Source organism: Anser brachyrhynchus (genome assembly GCF_964034855.1).
Source record: "Anser brachyrhynchus genome assembly, chromosome: 3".
NCBI lineage: Eukaryota > Metazoa > Chordata > Aves > Anseriformes > Anatidae > Anser > Anser brachyrhynchus.
The window spans coordinates 25,327,224-25,332,876 of record NC_137696.1 but is presented as its reverse complement, the minus strand read 5'-3'; the positions used below and the strand labels follow the sequence as shown (position 1 = coordinate 25,332,876).

Below are 5,653 nucleotides of genomic sequence, written 5' to 3'. Positions count from 1 at the left end.
GTCAGTAGCTACTTCAAGCTGCTACCTTAGCTGGGCTTTGACTCTTGCCTGCTGTTGGAAAAGCTGCTTTGTTGCCCTGGGCTGTTGAGACAGGCTAGGGAGAGTAACTTTTCTATGTAAGTGCATTGTCAGAAGTTGGATGATGGTACTGCTGTGTGATACTATGTTTGCAGGATCTTCTCACCTGGTTCTTCTGGCTTCGTATCCCATGTGAACACGTGTAACTTCAGATCACAATAATCCTTACTGCCTAGTTTGGTTTTGCATTTTTTATTTATGTTTTTTTCTTGAGTCTTGTTCTTGTATTTGGTGTGTACCAGGGTTATCCTCAGGGGGCACCTGACACGATAGCAGGGTGTAGAACACGAATTATATGTGTAGTTTGTGAGATTTCTGCAGAAGCTTGTTGTGGGGCTGTGCATATCAAACTGAAAACTCATCACCCAACCTATGGGCAAAGTGCAGGAAAGCTTTTCAGGCTCTCACAACTTCTGTGAAACTATAAGCGTGTGTTTGTGCATCCAGGAGAGGGATTTGTCCTAGTGTTTTACCTGTTGATGTCTGCTTTTGATATTCTGACTTGAAATTTAGTGAGGGGAATTGCTTTTTAATGTGCTTGCTGGTGCAGCGGTCTTCGTATCAGCGCAGGTGTGAGAAGCGAGTGCTGGGTCACACCAGTGTTAGAGTGCCTCGTGCCAGTTTGGGGTTTTATGGTGCTCAACAGCAGGAAAGGTAAAATGAGGGTTGAATAAGTTAGCAGGAAAACTCTGACTATGCTCATTCTCCTTTGCACTGCAGTTTGCCTTGGAGGAGGAGGTGCAGATAGACTGCAGCTGCAGTGACTGGGGCAGCCAAGGAGCTGGTGAACCTGATGAGAAGGGGCAGCTTTACTCCTCTTTGCTGCTCAACTGTTCTTGTCAGCAAGGGGAATTGTAGTTCTGCAGAAGGGAGGAAGGCCTGGGCTTCATGGTTAGAGAAGGTGTGATGGTATGGACAGTAACTTCACTGGTAGGAGCTCCTGACAGCAGCTTTATGCACTGAAGGTATTGTCATGCACTTAAGATTTTCTAAGTGACTCTAAACCTGTATACTGCAGCAGTTTCTCTATAAATACTTCTGCAAACTCTCAATAGAGTCATACACATAAAACATGTATTTCCAAACAATTTACTTCAAAAACATTTGGTCTGACTCAAAAAAATATTATTGGAAGAGATATTTTTTTTTCCACTGTATTGAAGGGAGCTTACAGTCTTAAGCTCTTAAATTCAGCACTCTTTATTAGCATTATTCCAGGACTCACAAGAATTTTATATACGAGTTTGAAAGATTTATAATATATATATATATTATATATAATATATATTATATATATAATTATATTATATATATTATATATATATATACATTTTCATGTTTAAAAACAACTTGTATAACTGTAAGATCTGATCCATTGGGATCTACCAGGGCTAGAAGTGAGTGTTGTATTGCTTTCCTCTGGTTTGAGTACCTTCTTTCATCCAGGAGACTGCAATATGCTTTTTTTTTTACTTTTTTTCCATGTCTGGCTGTCTTTGTGTCAGAGACTTGTATGGCTACAGCTACTGCAGGTCCTCAGTGTTTCACAGTGCTTCTGGGAGAGTGTTATTACTTTAAACATATCACTGGCTCATGAATACTGAGTGCCCTTCCTTAGCACTTTAGCAGTGGCTCTGGTACTTTTTTGAAAGAATGGCATATTTTGGAGTAAGTCTACTAACAAATACGATGAGTGAATGTGGATTTTGGACACCAGCAGGGAATTCTGGTCTGAAACAGGTCAAGTCTTGGCCATGGAGAATCTGAGCTAGTAAGAAGTCCCCCCACTTACTTTATTTACCACATGAATATGGTTGTTATACAGCCCATTGGCTAAGTAATCAGTGTGTGATCTTACACAGTCACTTTCTGTATTATATTTAATACTTCTTGATGGAAGCAGTGAGAAATGGGGAGAAATACTTGTGCTTGTCGGTAGTTGATTGTTCAGAGTAAACTACAACCACTAGCCTGACAATAATTTGAATTATTGCAGATGCATGGAAAGAGTTTTAAAAAAAAAATCACAAGGGAGGTTTCCTAAGGATAATTTTATTAAAAGTTCATGTTTGAAGTGATGTCATTCTTTTCATTCTCTATGTTCAATTGCCTTTCTGAAGCTTGGTCTAACTATTCTGATGTGCAGCAAAAATATTACATCAAAGGTGAATGCTCGAGTCCTGGCTGAAAAATAAAAAAGAGGGCAGTGGGACATGGAAGGGTGGGGGGAGAACCCTCAAATGGCTAAAAGTTCTTAAAAGTTAGATATAAAAGAAAATAATCATTTCTATCCCCTGACAAATAGTTCAAAAAGTAGCCAACAGTTTGGATCTGGCATGTCACATTGCATACAAATGAAGAAACTGTCACCATTGGTTCCCTTTGAAACCTTTTGATCTGATCTTCTGTAGTAAAGGGCATGTGACTTGATCAGGGCTTCTCCTGTGTTACAGTCAGTCCTGATCTGTTGAAATACCTGTGACAGGTTTCTCCCCTCAGCTGATAGTATTTTATTTTTCTTTCCTTCTCTTCAATGCCTTTTCCTGTGGTGGGTATTTTTGTCAGGTGGTACGCTTCACCCATCCCTTTCCATCCTGGAAAGCAAGGTTCCAAATTTGTCAATTCCTAGCCGATACTGTATATTATGGTTTTAGTAGTAGGCTTGTAGCTTTTATCTCTCCATTTGCCAAATGGACTTTTTTTCCCCCCCCCCCACGAAGAATATGGAAAGTAGAACTAAAATAATACTTTGTAAAAACAGTGCATTAAACACAGTTATTGCAAAAAAATGCATGTGAGATATATTCTGATAATTAAATTAAGGATTGTTTTGTTACTGAGTACCTTTGAATGGATGACTTGGATATGTACAGTCAGTAATGGCAGGGGACAGTAGTGGAAGAGTGGAAGGAAAAGATTTTACAGAGCTCTAATAATCCTTTAAAAAGGCACAGTTTCTGCAAGGTGTTTATAATCTTGCATATGAGTTGCACTAATTTATGAACTTTAGTAGATATTTTGGTCCAGAACCAGTGCAGTCAAGCAAGCTTTCCCTGAGGGGCTGAGCTCTGCTACTGTAGCTATCAATGGCAAAACTATCTTGGACTCTTCTCCTGTGAGCCCATGCTGGGGGGTCAAAAAAGGAGCAGCTGGGCTCATCTCAACAGACTAAAGGCTGGAATAAAACACCCTTGGGCCCACGTCTCACCCCAGCCTTGCCAAGGAGCTACTGGTTGAAAATGGCCTTGCTGAGTTCGAAGCAGTGTTTACATGGGTGGAAGTTAATGGTCATTGTTTGCAGGGGAGGTCAGACTGGGTCAACTCTTTCAGTCTTCGACTGGTTAACCCATAAGTATGCAATACTGACTCTTCCCCGCTGGGAAGTTGTCAAAGAGAAACCCAAAGATGTTGGGCTCCATCATGGTGCCCAGCCTGGCTGCGGGCTGCCTGTCTGAGCAGGCCCTGTTCCCTCTGCTGCTGTGGGTGGGTGGACAAGATGTGTCTGCGTGTGCATGGACAGTGTGCTGGTAGGTTAGCTACTGAGTCTGTGCTGCTTCTACTGGAGGGCCTTTCATAGGTTGGGCTGTCCAATCCTTCAGTGATTTTTATGGTGGTAGTGATTAAGCCTGTTTACAAGGTAAATGTCCCTCTGTGTGCTAAGGTGGCTTGTGCAGCATTCCTTTGGAGCTGGAAAAAGATGGTTGATGGGCTGCTTATACAGAAGAGTCTCGTTCAGAGTTGACTTCACTGTGTGGAAATCCTTTGGCAGAACCAGAACACATGGGACCAATCCAGCAGCACATCTCTTGTTGCTGAAATCCCTCAGCTCTTGGTTCCTGGTTTCCCAGAGCAAAAAAGCATGTGGGAAAGTCCTGCTGGGCCCAAGTATGTCATCAAGAGGCTTTGTTTCTCGTCTAGCAAAGCTAACGTGACTTTATTTCATCTAAAGAGCTTGGATTTTTCAATGTCTGTGCTTCTTCCTTTTTATTGTCTGTTGGGTGAGGAGCAAAATTTGGTAATGAGTAGTGGTGCCCAAATAATGGAGCCCAAAAAGGACTGGGTTTGGATGCTGAGTGGAACCGAGACTCCTAAATGGTGGGATCTTGGAATTCAAACAGTGTCCAAGTTGAAGTGGGTTTGTGTTTTATCCTCTAACACAAAGATGCAGGTCAGCTGTCTAGCTGTCCAGGTGGATGAAAGCTGTCTTCCCATGTTCCACAGGATATATTGACTCTCTGTTCAGTATATCACAGATGCCTCAGCCCTGGGGTGCAAATGGCCGGGAACAGAAACACCAGAGGCTGCTTCCTCCACAGCACCGGGAGGTGCCTGTAGGCTTGTCATCCTCCCGACAGCCTTGTCGGGGTGGGATAGGGAGCACCTTTTGTGGCAGCCAGCAAGGAGGCCTGCTGGCAGTGCAAAACAAAGGCTGGAAGAAAAATGGATGTGTGGGTGGAGATCAGTCTGCTACGGCAACCTCTCTTCCCCAGCTGGTGAGAGAAGGATGGGGGGGGACCTGACAGGTTCACCAGTCCCCCACCAAGGAGTGAGGATGTGGGGGAATGGGATGCTTAACACTCAGCGTGAGGGATTAGCAGATCCAGAAAACCACCCATTTGCTTTCAAGGCATCCTCTGCAATCAGCATAATTTCTCACGAGGAGAGGATTTCACTGTAGAACAGAAGGTTGTGGAATGGAGTGTTTACAAAGGAAGAAATAATTATATTTATGGACTGGGAGTATAAGACCTTTCTGGCCCTGATCACCTATATGTCTGCTTTGCATACAGGAGGCAAGTTATTGGATAGTTTAAAATGTTGGCTATTTTATAATAATAATAATAACAATTTAAAGATTTTCCCAGCTGTTAAAGGATGCAATTTTTCTTTCATGGACCATTATGTATGCAAGACCAATTGGTAAACTGCGATATACTGTTCTGTAATTATTCTCCCCTGTAGCTTTAATGAGGAGATCTGTGTGCAGTTTGATGGGAGAATATACTCTGCCGACAGCTACACTGAAAATCAAGACAGGTGTAATCTGCTTACTGTAGTCTGTGAATCCTCACCATGTGGCTATGTTATCTCTAGTGCATGTTTATAGAAAGATGCTTGTAAAAGGATTTAATTTAATGGAATAATGGTAACTGACACTATGAAAATGAAGGGGCTCAAATAATATGGTGAGAAGAGTCATATAAATACTAGAGTAGATGATAAAAAAAATTGAGATACTATGTCTTTCAGTTAACATCATATGAAAGGAAAATACACATTAAGCAATGCTATGTACTAAATAGAAATATATTCTTTATTACTAGCCTAGTCTTAGGAAAGACTTCAGAGAAAACATCACTTTGGAGATATGTACCCAGTCGTGCAGTTGCCTTGCATGGGCAGAGGTGCTTTTGCTGGAGCTCTGCATGGGCATCTTTCCAGGTTTGGAGTGTTAAGAGTAGAATATCTCTTAAAGGCAGATACTCTGCTGAGCCATAGCCAAAAGAATAGTTGTGTGATGAAAGGGACAGCTGAGACATCATTTAGGAACCCACTGTACTTGTGATGGGGAGGG

The 5,653-nt window shown here is 42.0% G+C and overlaps 1 protein-coding gene across 25 annotated transcripts in view; it reads left to right on the top strand.

Annotated features, from left to right (window-relative positions):
- Positions 1–5,653, top strand: part of ESRRG (estrogen related receptor gamma) — a 404,991-nt gene that overhangs the window by 113,832 nt on the left and 285,506 nt on the right. Inside the window, exon 1 of one of the 25 annotated variants that reach the window (XM_080585069.1) lies at positions 49–1,043. The exons of the other annotated variants lie outside the window; for them this stretch is intronic. The gene's annotated coding sequence lies outside the window, so the exon portion shown is untranslated. Of the gene's footprint in view, positions 1–48; positions 1,044–5,653 lie in introns of those variants that run through there. 25 annotated transcript variants of the gene reach the window in all.